The sequence below is a fragment of the Arachis hypogaea genome, chromosome 11, assembly GCF_003086295.3.
Source record: "Arachis hypogaea cultivar Tifrunner chromosome 11, arahy.Tifrunner.gnm2.J5K5, whole genome shotgun sequence".
NCBI classification, from domain to species: Eukaryota; Viridiplantae; Streptophyta; class Magnoliopsida; order Fabales; family Fabaceae; genus Arachis; species Arachis hypogaea.
This window is the reverse complement of record NC_092046.1, coordinates 83,624,822-83,641,948: the sequence shown is the minus strand read 5'-3', so window position 1 is coordinate 83,641,948 and position 17,127 is coordinate 83,624,822. Positions and strand designations below refer to the sequence as shown.

The 17,127-nt window shown below is 36.3% G+C and overlaps 2 non-coding genes across 2 annotated transcripts; one reads left to right on the top strand and one right to left on the bottom strand.

The window, feature by feature from the left end:
* Positions 1 to 2,008: 2,008 nt before the first annotated feature.
* On the top strand, positions 2,009 to 2,116 carry LOC112725819 (small nucleolar RNA R71). The gene has a single exon (XR_003164902.1). It is a non-coding gene; the product is annotated as a small nucleolar RNA R71 (small nucleolar RNA).
* Positions 2,117 to 16,789: 14,673 nt separating this feature from the next.
* Positions 16,790 to 16,893, bottom strand: LOC112725132 (small nucleolar RNA R71). Its single transcript, XR_003164259.1, has one exon. It is a non-coding gene; the product is annotated as a small nucleolar RNA R71 (small nucleolar RNA).
* Positions 16,894 to 17,127: the final 234 nt, after the last annotated feature.

Below are 17,127 nucleotides of genomic sequence, written 5' to 3'. Positions count from 1 at the left end.
TTTGGCGTTCAAACGCCCAGATGCTGCCCATTTCTGGCATTCAGCGCCAGAACCATGCTCTGTTCTGCCGTTGAACGCCCAAGACATGCTTCTTACTGGCGTTTAAACGCCAGTAAGGTCTTCCTCCAGGGTGTGATTTTTCTTCTGCTATTTTTGATTCCGTTTTCAATTTTTTTATATTTATTTTGTGACTCCACATGATCATGAACCTAATAAAACATGAAAAACAATGAAAATTAGATAAATAAACATTGGGTTGCCTCCCAACAAGCACTTCTTTAATGTCAATAGCTTGACAGTGGGCTCTCATGGAGCCTCACAGATGTTCAGAGCATTGTTGAGACTTCCCAACACCAAACTTAGAGTTTGGATATGGGAGTTCAACTCCAAACTTAGAGTTTGGTTGTGGCCTCCCAACACCAAACTTAGAGTTTGATTGTGGGGGCTTTGGTTGACTCTGTTTTGAGAAAAACTTTTTATGCTTCCTCTCCATGTTTACAGAAGGGTAACCTTGAGTTGTAAACACAAGGGAGTCCTCATTCAATTGAAGGACTAATTCACCTCTATCAACATCAATCACAGCTCTTGCTGTGGCTAAGAAGGGTCTTCCAAGGATGATGGATTCATCCTCATCCCTCCCAGTATCTAAGACTATGAAATCAGCAGGGATGTAAAGGCCTTCAACCTTTACTAACACATCCTCTACTTGTCCATAAGCCTGTTTTCTTGAACTGTCTGCCATCTCTAATGAGATTTTAGCAGCTTGTACCCCATAGATTCCCAGTTTCTCTATTTCAGAGAGGGGCATGAGGTTTATCCCTGAACCAAGGTCACACAGAGCCTTTTCAAAGATCATGTTGCCTATGGTACAAGGTATTATGAACTTTCCAGGATCCTGTTTCTTCTTAGGCAATCTCAGTTGATCCAGATCACTTAGTTCATTGGTGAACAAGGGAGGTTCATCTTCCCAAGTCTCAATACTAAATAATTTGGCATTCAGCTTCATGATTGCACCAAGGTACTTGGTAACTTGCTCTTCAGTAACATCCTCATTCTCTTCAGAAGAGGAATACTCATCAGAGCTCATGAATAGCATAAGGAGGTTTAATGGAATCTCTATGGTTTCTAGATGAGCCTCAGATTCCTTTGGTTCCTCAGAGGGAAACTCTTTATTGATCACTGGACGTCCCAGGAGGTCTTCCTCACTGGGATTCACATCCTCAACCTCCCTTACAGGTTTGGCCATGGTAATCAATTCAATGGCCTTGCACTCTCCTTTTGGGTTTTCTTCTGTATTGCTTGGGAGAGTACTAGGAGGGATTTCAGTGATCCTTTTACTCAGCTGGCCCACTTGTGCCTCTAAATTTCTAATTGAGGACCTTGTTTCATTCATGAAACTTACAGTGGCCTTGGACAGATCAGAGACTAAGTTTGCTAAATTAGATGTATTTTGTTTAGAGTTCTCTGTCTGTTGCTGAGTGGATGATGGAAAAGGTTTACTATTGTTAAACCTATTTCTTCCACCTTTATTAAAGCCTTGTTGAGGCTTTTGTTGATCCTTCCATGAGAAATTTGGATGATTTTTCCGTGATGGATTATAGGTGTTTCCATAAGGTTCACCCATATAATTTACCTCTGCTATTGCAGGGTTCTCAGGATCATAGGCCTCTTCTTCAGAAGGCGCCTCTTGAGTACTGTTGGATGCAGCTTGCATTCCATTCAGACTCTGAGAAATCATATTGACTTCATGAGTCAATATTTTGTTCTGAGCCAATATGGCATTCAGAGTATTAATTTCAAGAACTCCCTTCTTCATAGGCGTCCTATTACTTACAGGATTCCCCTCAGAAGTGTACATGAACTGGTTATTAGCAACCATGTCAATGAGTTCTTGAGCTTCTGCAGGCGTTTTCTTTAGGTGAATGGATCCACCTGCAGAAGTATCCAATGACATTTTAGCAAATTTAGATAGACCATCATAGAATATATCCAGGATGGTCCATTCTGAAAGCATGTCAGAAGGACACTTTTTGGTCAGTTCCTTGTATCTCTCCCAAGCTTCATAGAGGGATTCACCTTCCTTCTGTCTGAAGGTTTGGACATCCACTCTAAGCTTACTAAGCTTTTGAGGAGGAAAGAACTTGGCTAAGAAAGCCTTGACCAGCTTATCCCAAGAGTTCAGGCTATCCTTAGGTTGAGAGTCCAACCATATTCTAGCTCTGTCTCTCACAGTAAAAGGAAAAAGCATGAGCCTGTAGACTTCAGGATCTACTCCATTAGTCTTAACAGTATCACAGATCTGCAAGAATTCAGTTAAGAACTGAAAAGGATCTTCAGATGGAAGTCCATGAAACTTGCAGTTCTGCTGCATCAGAGAAACTAGCTGAGGTTTCAGCTCAAAATTGTTTGCTCCAATGGCAGGGATGGAGTGCTTCTTCCATGTAAATTGGAATTAGGTGCAGTAAAGTCACCAAGCATTCTCCTTGCATTATTGTTGTTGGGTTCGGCTGCCATCTCCTTTACTTGTTCGAAATTTTCAATTTAGCTTCTCTTAGTTTCCTCTTCAGAGTCTTTTCAGGTTCTGGATCAGCTTCAACAAAAATGCCTTTTTCCTTGTTCCTGCTCATAAGAAAGAGAAGAGAACAAGAAAAGAAGAGGAATCCTCTATGTCACAGTAAAGAGGTTCCTTATTGTTAGTAGAAGAAGAAAAGGAATAGGGGTGAAGAAGAATGCAGAATCCAAACACAAAGGTAAGGATAGGAGCAATGATGTGAGATGAAGAGAAGTGTTAGTAGATGAATAAATAATTAGAAGGAGATGGGGGAGAAGGATTTTTGAAAATTATTTTTGAAAAAGGGTTAGTGATTTTCGAAAATAGTTTTTGAAAAAGATGGTAGTTTTCGAAAATTAAAATCAAAAATTAAAATAATTAGTTAATTAAAAAGAAATTTTGAAAAAGAGGGGAGATATTTTCAAAAATTAGAGAGAGAGAGTTAGTTAGGTGGTTTTGAAAAAGATAAGAAATAAACAAAAAGTTAGTTAGTTAGTTGAAACAAATTTTGAAAAGATAAGAAGTTAGGAAGTTAGAAAAGATATTTTGAAATCAAATTTTTGAAAAAGATAAGATAAGAAGATATTTTTGAAAAGATATGATTGAAATTAGTTTTTGAAAAAGATTTGATTTTTAAAATCACAATTAATGACTTGATTCACAAGAATTCATAAGATATGATTCTAGAACTTAAATTTTGAATCTTTCTTAACAAGCAAGTAACAAACTAGAAATTTTTGAATCAAAACATTAATTGATGATGTTATTTTCGAAAATTATGTGATAAAGATAAGAAAAAGATTTTTGAAAAAGATTTTTAAAATTTTCGAAAATAACTAAGAAAAATGAAAAAGATTTGATTTTTGAAAAAGATTTTGAAAAAGATAAGATTTTTAAATTGAAAATTTGATTTGACTCATAAAAACAACTAGATTTTAAAAATTTTTGAAAAAGTCAAATCTAATTTTCGAAATTTTAAGAGAGAAAAAGGGGAAGATATTTTTTGATTTTTGAATTTTTATGATGAGAGAGAAAAACAACAAAAAATGATGCAATGCATGAAGATTTTGGATCAAAACAATGAATGCATGCAAGAATGCTATGAATGTCAAGATGAACACCAAGAACACTTTGAAGATCATGATGAACATCAAGAACATATTTTTGAAAATTTTTATATGCAAAGAAAACATGCAAGACACCAAACTTAGAAATCTTTCATGTTTAGACTCTATGGATACAAAAATGCACATGAAAAACAAGAAAAGATGCAAAACAAGAAAACATCAAGATCAAACAAGAAGACTTACCAAGAACAACTTGAAGATCATGAAGAACACTATGAATGCATGAATTTTCGAAAAATGCAAGATGAACATGCAATTGACACCAAACTTAAAATCTGGCTCAGGACTCAAACAAGAAACACAAAATATTTTTTGGTTTTTATGATTTTCTAATTTTTTTTTTGGTATTTTTCGAAAATTATTTGTGAAAAAGAAAAAATAAGGATTCCAAAATTTTTAATATGAATTCCAGGAATCTTGCAATCTTAGTCTAAAGCTCCAATCTGAGGGTTAGACATGACTTAATAGCCAGTCAAGCTTTAGAAGATATAGATACCTCTCATGTATACAACAGCTGATATTTCATCCAACTTCATATACTTATAAGTGGAAGCCTCAGTCCAAAAGAATTTAGACATGGCTTTACAGCCAGCCAGGCTTCAACATGCTTCATGAAACACTAGAATTCATTCTTAAAAATTCTGAAGAAAAATATATTTTTGAAAGTTTTTTTTTTGAAAATTTTTTTTTGAAAACAAAATAAGAAGAAAATTACCTAATCTGAGCAACAGGATGAACCGTCAGTTGTCCAAACTCGAACAATCCCTGGCAACGGCGCCAAAAACTTGGTGCACGAAATTGTGATCTCTGGTAATGGCTCCAAAAACTTGGTGCTCTAATCTCAATTCATAATTTGTCACAACTTCGATACAACTAACCAGCAAGTGCACTGGGTCGTCCAAGTAATAAACCTTACGTGAGTAAGGGTCGATCCCACAGAGATTGTCGGCTTGAAGCAAGCTATGGTCACCTTGTAAATCTCAGTCAGGCGGATATAAAATAGTTATGGAGTTTTCAAAAATTAATAATAAAATAGGGATAGAAATACTTATGTAAATCCTTGGTGAGAATTTCAGATGAATGCATGGAGATGCTTTCGTCCCTCTAAACCTCTGGTTTCCTGCTGTCTTCATCCAATCAGTCTTACTCCTTTCTATGGCTGGCTTTATGTAAGGACATCACCATTGTCAATGGCTACTTTTGATCCTCTCTGGAAAATGGTCCGATGCGCTGTCACTGCATGGCTAATCGTCTGGAGGCATCACCCTTGCCAATGGTTGCGCCCTATTCCTCTCTGTGAAAATGGTCCAATGCGCTGTCACTGCATGGCTAATCATCTGGAGGTTCTCAATCATACTGGAATAGGATTTACTATCCTTTTGCGTCTGTCACTACGTCCAGCACTCGCGAGTTTGAAGTTCGTCACAGTCATTCAATCCCAGAGTCCTACTTTGAATACCACAGACAAGGTTTAGACTTTCCGGACTCTCATGAATGCCGCCATCAATCTAGCTTATACCACGAAGATTCTGATTAAGAGATCCAAGAGATACTCATTCAATCTAAGGTAGAACGGAAGTGGTTGTCAGGCACGCGTTCATAGGGAATGATGATGATTGTCACGTTCATCACATTCAGGTTGAAGTGCGAATGAATATCTTAGAAGCGGAATAAGTTGAATTGAATAGAAAAACAATAGTACTTTGCATTAATCTTTGAGGAACAGCAGAGCTCCACACCTTAATCTATGGAGTGTAGAAACTCTTCCGTTAAAAATACATAAGTGAAAGGTCCAGGCATGGCCGAATGGCCAGCCCCTAAACGTGATCAATAGATCAAAATATAATCCAAAGATGATCCAAAGATGATCCAAAGATGTCTAATACAATAGTAAAAAGTCCTATTTATACTAAACTAGTTACTAGGGTTTACAGAAGTAAGTAATTAATGCATAAATCCACTTCCGGGGCCCACTTGGTGTGTGCTTGGGCTGAGCTTGAAGTCTACACGTGGAGAGGTCATTCTTGGAGTTGAACGCCAGCTTTTGGACGTTGAACTCCACTTTGCAACTTGTTTCTGGCGCTGGATGCCAGAATTAGGCAGAGAGCTGGCGTTGAACGCCAGTTTGCGTCATCTAAACTTGGGCAAAGTATGGACTATTATATATTGCTGGAAAGCTCTGGATGTCTACTTTCCAACGCAATTAGAAGCGCGCCATTTTAAGTTCTGTAGCTCCAGAAAATCTACTTTGAGTGCAGGGAGGTCAGAATCCAACAGCATCAGTAGTCCTTCTTCAACCTCTGAATCTGATTTTTGCTCAAGTCCCTCAATTTCAGCCAGAAAGTACCTAAAATCATAGAAAAACACACAAACTCATAGTAAAGTCCAGAAATGTGAATTTAACATAGAAACTAATGAAAACATCCCTAAAAATAACCAGATTCTACTAAAAACAATGCCAAAAAGCGTATAAATTATCCGCTCATCAATAGCCATGATATATAGAAGCGGTAATGCAACTAGGTTTACCTCCTTGCGAAGTATCTTGAGTGAATCTCCAACAAAACTGAGCTTTTCCAGGTCAATTGGATGCAGAGCCTTTAGTCCCTCCTCAGAACGTATTGGGGACTGAATAACAGGACCCCTTACGTCTTCAATGTCGAATTCGACCCCAAATGCAGGAAGAGGCGTAAGGATGTCAGAGAAAATGATCACTCCATCAGGCCTAAAGGCGTTCCAAGGCTACAAAGAAATTTCCACTATGAGATTAGTTGTCTCCGACCTCTCTCGAAAGGATGGATATTTCTCAGCAAGCTTTCTGTAAACAGCCATGTACCTTCCCGCCTAGCGCATCATCTATGCTGATGGCCAACTAACAGGTTCTCCTCTAGTAGCCTTCACCAGCAGAGGATCTGAAGACAAAATCACCACAAAAATCATGAATTTCTCTTGCTTAAATGAAAAAGACTCAAAAATACCTGAATTACCCTCTCCTAGAACCCTATAACAATTTGCACCACTATCTAAAGCAACAAATTTGTTAAAACTGAATGCTATTAGGAACCAGCAACGTCACCTTTATTATCACACAGATAAAGTAGCTACATTACCACTTCAAAAAATAAATGAACTGAAAGAAAAATAAAAAAGAAAAAGAAGCTAAATTGAACAAAATGAAGAGCATAATGAGAAGAAGGAAAAACTATGGTACCGGAAGAAGAGGCAGAGCAAGTGACGGAGAAGTGCGGTTTTGGGTTGAAAGGGAGTGAAAGTGTAGCGTTTAAGGAATTAGAATGTGGAAACAAAGTAAAAGAAAAGAACAAATTGAGGTTACAACTTGTACCTGAAAGGAGCTTTTGAAGAGTAGCACAAGCTTCCTTCCACGCTGGCCTTTCAAGGATACAAACTTATTTAAATTTGGATGTTTCAATTACAAACACAACATGGAAACTAATTATTGTCCTATGCAAGAATTTAGCCATATACTCGACCATTAAAAAAACTTCTCATCATCAGATTGCACAAGCAGCGGTAGATTCAAAGGAAAAAATGCACAAATTATTGTCCTATGCAATGAATATGAAAGTAAAAGAACTAAACCACAATGTCAAGCTACTAATAATAATGAATAACTGACCTTTGCCAATGATCAGACCAAGCTGCTTCAAGGTAAGTGTATGTCCAGTTTGGTGAAATTGAGTATGAGGGCAATTGGAATCAAAACAAAATCAGAGCAGCATTACCAGAGAACCAGTTACATACTAAATCAATCTTAAAATCAAAATAAAATCATAACAGCATTTCCAAATAACCAGTTACCAAATCAACATCAGAACAGCATTATACCAAATCAACATTAAAATCAATATTAGGCAACAGCAAAGTAACTAGCAGGGTAAAGCTCACCAGGACAGTGGCGAGTTGTAGCAGAAACAGAGTGGCGATCCAGACACCAACGGCGGCACACAGCTCAACGGCGACGGCGAACCCAGCCCCACCAGCGACGGCTTGGCAGCAACAGAGGCAACCTCCTCCTCCCTCATTGTGTTTCTCTCTCTGCACGAACCCTTTCTCTCTCTTCGAGCTCCTCAGTGGCGGCAGTGATGGGAGGTGCGACGGCGACCACGAGCTCGACGGTCAGGACCTTCAGCAGCGGTGATGGAGTCTTCGACGATGGTGGCTACTTCTCCTCTCTCGCGCGTACTCTTCTCCGTCACCACACCCTCCGGTTCACGCGACGATGGCGGCTGCTCCACGAAACGGCGGCGACAGGCGGGCAGGGCGTAGCAACGGCGCGCTCTTCTCCCTCTCCTTCCCTTCTTCATCCCTGATTCCCCCTTCTGTTTTTTTCGTTTTCTTTCTTTCCCCCTTTCCTTCTGTTTCTTGTTCTGTTTCGTTTTTCTGTATGTGTTTAGGGATTCACGGTAACAAATTTAGGAATTTTTTAAAATTAGGGTTTTATTTGGTAATTTTAGAATTATGGTAAAATATATGAGTAATATAATTATTTTATAAAATATTTGAGATAAAATAATAATTTAGAATTTAAATTTAATATTGTAAAAATTACTTTTAAAATGTATAAAATTTTATTCATCAGTATATCAATGAATTAAAAAAATTATTTTTAATTTAAATTATAAAATAAATATATTAATCACATTTTATAAAATATAATTTTAAACTTAAAAATATTAATTATTTAAATTAAATAATATAACTTTTCATCATTTTTCATCGTCAGAACTTTAATTTTAAATTATATGAAATAACCCATTAATAAAAATTACACAAAAATATTAATTAACTAAACTCCAAGTATTAATAAAACTAATTTAATTATTCTTAGTAGATTAATTTATAAAATTAGGAGTTCAAATTAATAATAAGTCATAACTTTTTCATAATAAAAGTTACTTAAATTAAATTGTATACTTTTTTTTATTTTTTAATTACTAAAATTATACAAAATATTCCATTATAATAAAATTACTTAAGAATATTAATTTATTCAAAATAAATTTATCTTTGAATCTCTTTAATTATTTTCTAATAGAATAATTTCTAAAATTATAAAGTTTAAACTTAATAAGATAAAATCTCAATTTATTCATATTTAGATTTTCAAAAATGTAAGATGTTACATTATATTTTTATAACAAAAATATATAATATTTATTAAAATTTATTTTAATTTTATTTTTTCTAAAAATAATGTGTTATATACTGATAACAATAGTTTTTGAGTATTTTATAAATTTAGTATTTATAAAAAAATTGTTTAAATTTTTATGATTATTTATAATTATTTTTATATATATCTTTTAATTTGTATAATTATTTAAATAATATTAGAAAATTATTGTTTGATAAACAATTGTTGTAATAGTTATAAAACCGTTCTTTAAAATAGTCAAAGAGAACGGTTTTATTTTGTTGCTATAATGTAATGAAAAATTGAACTTCATCAGCAACACTGTAAAAACTGTTGTCTGAAACCATCTAATAGAACTGTTTTAAAGTGTAGCATTTTGGCAACAGTTTTATGCGTTTCTTTTGTACAATTATTTAAACAACAATAAAAAAGCGTTGCTTAAAAACAAATCATAGTAACGGTTATAAAACTGTTCTTTAAAAAAGTCTAAGAGAACGGTTTTAATTTGTTGCTATAAAATAATGAAAAATTGAATTCAACAGTAACACTACAAAAAACCGTTGTCTAAAACTATCTTAGAGAACGGTTTTAAGGCGTTGCAAAATTTAGCGTTGCTAAAGCCCATATTTGTTGTAGTGATGAGACCATTCCCATCCTCATATTCAAAAAACTATATACTGGTGGTAGTGGATTATGTGTCAAAATGGGTAGATGAAATAGCTACATCAACTAATGACAACAAAGTAGTGATCAACTTTTTGAGGAAGAATATATTCAGCAGATATGGGGTTCCAAGAGCACTCATAAGTGATGGAGGGACTCACTTTTGCAACAAACAACTTGAGTCAATCCTCCTTAAATATGGTGTGAAGCACAAAGTGGCAACTCCATATCATCCACAGACCAATGGGCAAGCTGAAATTTCAAACAGAGAGCTCAAGAGAATCCTTGAAAAAACTATTGGAAGCTCAAGAAAGGATTGGTCTAAGAAGTTGGATAATGCATTATGGGCCTATAGGACAGCTTTCAAAACATCTATTGGGATGTCTCCATACCAATTGGTGTTTGGAAAGGCTTGTGACTTACTAGTTGAGCTTGAACATAGAGCATTTTGGGCTCTAAAGATGTTAAATTTTGATGATCAAGCTGCTGGGGAGAGAAGTCAAGCTTATGAGAATGCCAAAATTTACAAAGAAAACACAAAAAAATAGCATGATCAAAATATAGCAAGGAGATAGTTCACAGAAGGTCAGAAAGTGCTGCTATACAATTCAAGGCTCAAGTTCTTCCCAGGGAAGCTTAAGTCTCGATGTCTAGACTCTTCACCATTTTCAAGGTGTCTCCCTATGGACATGTAGAGCTCATGGAGGACAAGACACAGAGAACTTTCACTGTAAATGGTCATAGACTCAAGCATTACTTGGGAGACTCACTGGATGAGCAGAGAGTGAGCTATAATCTCAACTAAAGAAGGAGGAATGTCAAGCTAGTGACGATAAAGAAGCGCTAGTTGGGAGGCAACCCAACACTCTCTATCCTTTTTAAGTTCTTACTTTCTAAAAGTAGTTTATGACTGTTAAGTTAGGTACTTTTGATTTCAGTCTCTCAGTTAATAGTTCTTTAGTTTATTCTCTTTTGTTTACTGGGAGTGCAAGGTTGCATAATCACTGAATTGAAGTTGGTTGAATGGGCTGAGAACTAGCTAAAGAGCTAAGTTTGGTGTGGCCACTAACCCACTTAATTTAGGCTTACAACCATCTGAATGAATTAATTTTGAAAGTAAGCCCAGAGATTAAGTTTGGTGTGGCCACCACCATATGAAGTTCACATAGCAAGCCCAACATGATTCAAGTTTGAAAGCATTAAATAAATTGGTGGGTGCATAAAAGATGGTTTTAATGTGTTTTGAAGGAATTAGAAGGGAAAGGATGTGAAAGGATTGAATTTATTTCATCCTTATGAACACATTAATATCTAATGATGAACCCAATTTATTAGATGCAATGAAATTAAGTTTGGTGTCCCAAAGGACACTCATCAATTGCATTTTAATTGTATGTTGATAGAGAGAATGTGAAGAAGTTCTTTTTCACTAATGGGGTTTTCGGATTCTATTTTCAGGAGAGAGGAAGGGGCCCACATGATTGATGGCTCATCAAGCAAGGAGTCAAAGTGTACTTGCACTTTGGAACTCAACACATGCAGGAAGCCAAAAGGGATAAGGATTGGCCCCTCTTCCCACGCTAGGCGCCATTCCCCAAGTGGGAAAATATTGAATTGCTTTCACTTCCCACCTTCCAGACTACACTTCTTTCCCCTATAAAAGCCACTCACTTTCCCACCTTTCTTCACACTTCAAACCCCAACTTCATACGCGAAAAGAACCTCCACACTCTCCCTCCTCTTTTCTTTTCGTTTTCTTTACCATTCTTTTCCTTTTCTTGATTGGGACAATCAAGTCCTAAGTTTGGTGTTGAAGCAAAACCCTATTTTGCTTACTCTCTTTGCACTCTTCTTCAACCTTTCAAACCTCTTTTCTCACCCCAATGGCACCACCAAGAGCCTCATCATCAAAGAAGAGAAAGACCAAGGAACCAACCTCCGGATCCTCAAGCTTCAAAGAATACTAGTTCCTCTCATCATTTAACCAAAACCAATTTTATGGTTGGGAGTGAGAGGCAACTCATTCCGGAGGTGGGTTCCAACTTGGAAGGAATGAGCAACCAGAAATCAATAGGGAGATCAATAACAGAGGATGGGCACTCTTGTGCAACCCACCAAGGAAGGTGGTGGAGAGCTTGGTTAGAGAATTCTATGCTAATGCAGTACCACAACTAGGGGAACCCTATAGTTATCTGAGTTATGTTAGGGGAAAAGCCATTGACTATAGCCCCTTCAACATAGATAGGATGTTGATGGTGAAGCAAACAAGCTCCACCCGGAGCTATGAAGAGAGGATAAAGCAACAAGACCCAGGATTTGATGAGATCCTCAACGAAATATGTGTGCTAAATGTGCAGTGGATTAATGACAAAGATGGGAGACCCAAACAACTGAGGAGAAGAGATTTAAGCCCCCAAGCTAGAGGGTGGTTGGATTTTGTAAGAAGGTCTCTCAACCCAACATCCAATACTTCTGAGGTGACATTGGAGAGAGCTATGCTTATATATAGCATAATGAAGGGAGAAAACGTTAATGTGGGGGAAATGATTGCCAGCAACATCAATAGGGTGCTGAAAAGCACCAAGGATAGCACAAGGTTGACATTTCCCAGCATCATCCAAAGGTTGTGTGATGAGGCAAGGGTGGAGAAGATCATTGATAAAGTTCTGGTGGATCAAGACAAGCCCATAACTGCCAAAAGATGGCCAAAGTGGTGGCCGTCAACCCACTTCAGAGGGCAAGGGAGCACAGAGCTCATGCTCATATACCACAAGGGCCACCACAACAAGAAGGAGAGGCTGAAGATCAACCACAATACCTAGCACTTCCACCACCACCATATCCACAATTCCCTGAAGGTTTCAACTGGGAGCAATTGCAAGGAGACATACACCAAATGAGAGGAGATATACACCACCTAAGAGAGGAAGTCAACCAACTTAAGGAACAACAACAACATTGGGACCAAGTGCATGAGGACAAACAATAACTCCAAGAAAGTATGGAGCACATAAAGGAGCAGCAAGACCAGTTCAACTGGGGAGAGATGCAAGGCAGCCTCAATAAAATAGTAGAGCAAAACAAATGGCATCAGAGGAACCTTGCTGAGTTTAGGCATCTTTATGATGCTAGAACCATTTCAAGGAGGCAATACGATATCAACACGCAAGCAAAGCTGAATCACTTGTGTAATGCTATGGCAGTTTTGAACCCCGGATACCCAACATTCATGCAAGGAATGGAGGAGTTAAGCGTGAAACAAGAGGAAATTCTGGCTAAGCATAAGGAGGATGAAAGAACTTACATGAGAAGGCTGGGATTTTCGAAGCCCAAGGACACAAAGGCACAAGAGGGATCCTCCAAGAAGGATGATGATGACTCCTCCTCCTTCAAGAAGAAGGACAAAGGAAAAGGGACAATGAACTGAAGCTGCTCAAGGTTGTTGAGTTCCATGGTTGATGATGAGCGGATAATTTATATGCTTTTTGGCATTGTTTTTAGTATGTTTTTAGTATGATTTAATTAATTTTCATTATATTTTTATTAGTTTTTAATTAAAAATCACATTTCTGGACTTTACTATGAGTTTGTGTGTTTTTTTGTGATTTCAGGTAATTTCTAGCTGAAATTGAGGGACTTGAGCAAAAATCTGATTCAGGCTGAAAAAGGACTGCTGATGCTGTTGGATTCTGACCTCTCTGCACTCGAAATGAATTTTCTGGAGCTACAGAACTCCAAATGGAGCGCTCTTAATTGCGTTAAAAAGTAGACATCCAGATCTTTCCAGCAATATATAATAGTCCATACTTTGAATAAGGATAGACGACGTAAACTGGAGTTCAACGACAGTTCCATGCTGCATTCTGGAGTCAAACGCCAGAAATAGGTTGCAAAGTGGAGTTCAACGCCAGAAACAGGCTACAAACTGGCGTTCAACTCCAAGAGAAGCCTCTACATGTGTAAAGCTCAATGCTCAGCCCAAGCACACACCAACTGGGCCCCAGAAGTGGATTTCTGCATCATTTACCTAATTCTGCAAACCCTAGTAACTAGTTTAGTATAAATAGGACTTTTTACTATTATGTTTATATCTTTGGATCATCTTTGATTAGTTTTATGCTATCTTAGACTTTTGTGAGGGCTGGCCATTCGGCCATGCCTGAACATTTATCACTTGTGTATTTTCAACGGTAGAGTTTCTACACACCATTGATTAAGGTGTGGAGCTCTGCTGTTCCTCAAAGATTAATGCAAAGTACTACTGTTTTTCTATTCAATTCAACTTATTCCACTTCTAAGATATTCATTCGTACTTCAATATGATGGATGTGATGATCGTGACAGTCATCATCATTCTCAACTTATGAACGCGTGCCTGACAACCACTTCCGTTCTAGCTTAGATTGAATGGATATCTCTTGGATATCTAATACAGGGGACTGAGTCCGAGTTATTAGTGTCTTCGTGGTATAAGTTAGAACCCATGGATGGCCATTCTTGAGAATCCGGAAAGTCTAAACCTTGTCTGTGGCATTCCGAGTAGGATTCAGGGATTGAATGACTGTCGCGAGCTTCAAACTCGCGAGTGCTGGGCGTAGTGACAGACGCAAAAGGATCAATGGATCCTATTCCAGTATGATCGAGAACCGACAGATGATTAGCCATGCAGTGACAGTGCATTAGACCATTTTCACTGAGAGGACAGGTGGCCATTGACAACGGTGATGCCTAACATACAGCTTGCCATGGAAAGGAGTAGGAAGGATTGGATGAAGACAGCAGGAAAGCAGAGGTTCAGAGGGACGAAAGCATCTCTATACGCTTATCTGAAATTCTCACCAATGAATTACATAAGTACCACTATGCTATTTTATATTTTATTTATCTTTTACTTATCAATTCATAAAATCAGTTGAATCCACCTGACTGAGATCTACAAGGTGACCATAGCTTGCTTCAAGCCGACAATCTCCGTGGGATCGACCCTTACTCACGTAAGGTTTATTACTTGGATGACCCAGTGCACTTGCTGGTTAGTCGTACGAAGTTGTGAAACAGAATTAAGAACATGAATGTGCGTATTGAGTTTTTAGCGCCGTTACCAAAGAAGGAATGATCACGATTTCGCACACCAAGTTTTTGGCGCCGTTGCCGGGGATTGTTCGAGTTTGGACAACTAACGGTTCATCTTGTTGCTCAGATTAGGTAATTTTATTTTATTTTATTTTTAAGCTTTTTTTTACTTCTTATTTTCGAAAAAAAAATATACAATATTTTTTTTCTTTTTCCTTTTTCTTTTTTACAAAATTAATTTCCAAAAATCCAAAAAAAAAATTATATTTAATAAAATCATAAAATCAAAAATATTTTGTGTTTCTTGTTTGAGTCTAGAGTCAATTTTTTTTGTTTGGTGTCTTGCATGTGTTTGTTTTTCTCAAGAATTTTCGAAAATTCATCATATGTTCTTCATGATCTTCAAGTTGTTCCTGGCCAGTCTTCTTGTTTGATCCTCTTATTTTCTTGTTTTTGTGTCTTTTCTAGTTTTTCATATGCATTTTCAATTTGTTAGTGTCTAAAGTTTGCAAATTTCTAAGTTTGGTGTCTTGCATGTTTTTCTTTTCTTGAAAATTTTCAAAAATAAGTCTTGATGTTCATCTTGATCTTCAAAGTGTTCTTGGTGTTCATCTTAACATTCATAGTGTTCTTGCATGCATTAGTTGTTTTGATTCATAATTTTTATGTTTTGTGTCAATTTTATGTTTTTCTCTCTCTCATCATTAAAAATTCAAAAATAAAAAATATCTTTCCCTTTTTCTCTCTAAAAATTTTGAAAATTTGGATTGACTCTTTCAAAAATTTTTAAAATTCAATTGTTTCTTATGAGTCAACTCAAATTTTCAATTTGAAAATATTATCTTTTTCAAAATCTTTTTCAAAAATCAAATCCTTTTCATTTTTCTTTCATAATTTTCGAAAATTTCAAATTGATTTTCAAAAATCTTTTTCTTATTTTCATTTCATATTTTCGAAATTAATACCAACATTTAATATGATTGATTAGAAAATATTAAGTTGTTACTTGCCTATTAAGAAAGGTTCAATCTTTAAATTTTAAAATCATATCTTTTTGTTTCTTGTTAGTCAAGTAATCAACTTTAGTTTTCAAAATTAAATCTTTTCAATTTCAATCATATCTTTTTCAATTTCAATCATATCTTTTTCAAAATCAATTTCAAAATTCTTTCTAACTTCTCCCCTAACCTCTTATCTTTTTAAAATTGATTTTTAAATCTTTGTCAATCAATCTTATCTTTTTGTTTCAATCATATCTTTTTCAAAAACAAATTTCAAATCTCTTTTAATCAATCATATCTTTTGTTTCAATCATATCTTTTTCAAAACTGCCCAACTAATTCTCTATCTTTAATTTTCGAAAATCCCTTCCATCTTTTTCAAAATTTCGTTTTAATTAACTAATTGTTTTAATTTTAATTTAATTTAATTTCAATTTTAATTTTCGAATTTTAAATTTAAATTTAAAATAATTTTATTTTATTTTGTTAAATTTTCGAATTCTTCTCTCATCTCTAATCTCCTTCTATTTATTTATTCATCCATTAACACTTCTATCCTCACCCTTGTGTTTAGATTCTCATCTTTTCCTTCTTCTATTCTTACTTTCTTCTACTCACATAAAGGAATCTCCATACTGTGACATAGAGGATTCTATATTTTCTTTTCTGCTTTCTTCTTCTTTTTCATATGAGCAGGAACAAGGATAAGAACATTTTTGTTGAAGCTGATCCCGAACCTGAAAGGACTCTAAAGAGGAAGCTAAGGGAAGCTAAAGCACAACTCTCTGGAGAAAATCTGACAGAAATTTTCGAAAAAGAAGAAGATACGGCCGAAAATAATAACAATGCAAGGTTGATGCTTGGTGACTTTACTGCACCTAATTCCAATTTACATGGAAGAAGCATCTCAATCCTTGCCATTGGAGCAAACAATTTTGAGCTTAAACCTCAATTAGTTTCTCTGATGCAACAGAACTGCAAGTTTTATGGACCTCCATCTGAAGATCCTTTTCAGTTCTTGACTGAATTCTTGTAGATCTGTGATACTGTTAAGACCAATGGGGTTGACCCCGAGGTCTACAGGCTTATGTTTTTCCCGTTTGCTGTAAAAGACAGAGCTAGAGTATGGTTGGACTCTCAACCTAAAGATAGCCTGAACTCTTGGGATAAGCTGTTCACGGCTTTCTTAGCCAAGTTCTTTCCTCCTCAAAAGCTTAGTAAGCTTAGAGTGGATGTTCAAACCTTCAGACAGAAAGAAGGTGAATCCCTCTATGAAGCTTGGGAGAGATATAAGCAACTGACCAAATAGTGTCCTTCTGACATACTTTCAAAATGGACCATTCTGGATATATTCTATGATGGTCTATCTGAACTATCAAAGATGTCCTTGGACCATTCTGCAGGTGGATCCATTCACCTAAAGAAAACGCCTGCAGAAGCTCAAGAACTCATTAACATGGTTGCTAATAACCAGTTCATGTACACTTCTGAGAGGAATCCTGTAAGTAATGGGACGCCTCAGAAGAAGGGAGTTCTTGAAATTGATACTCTGAATGC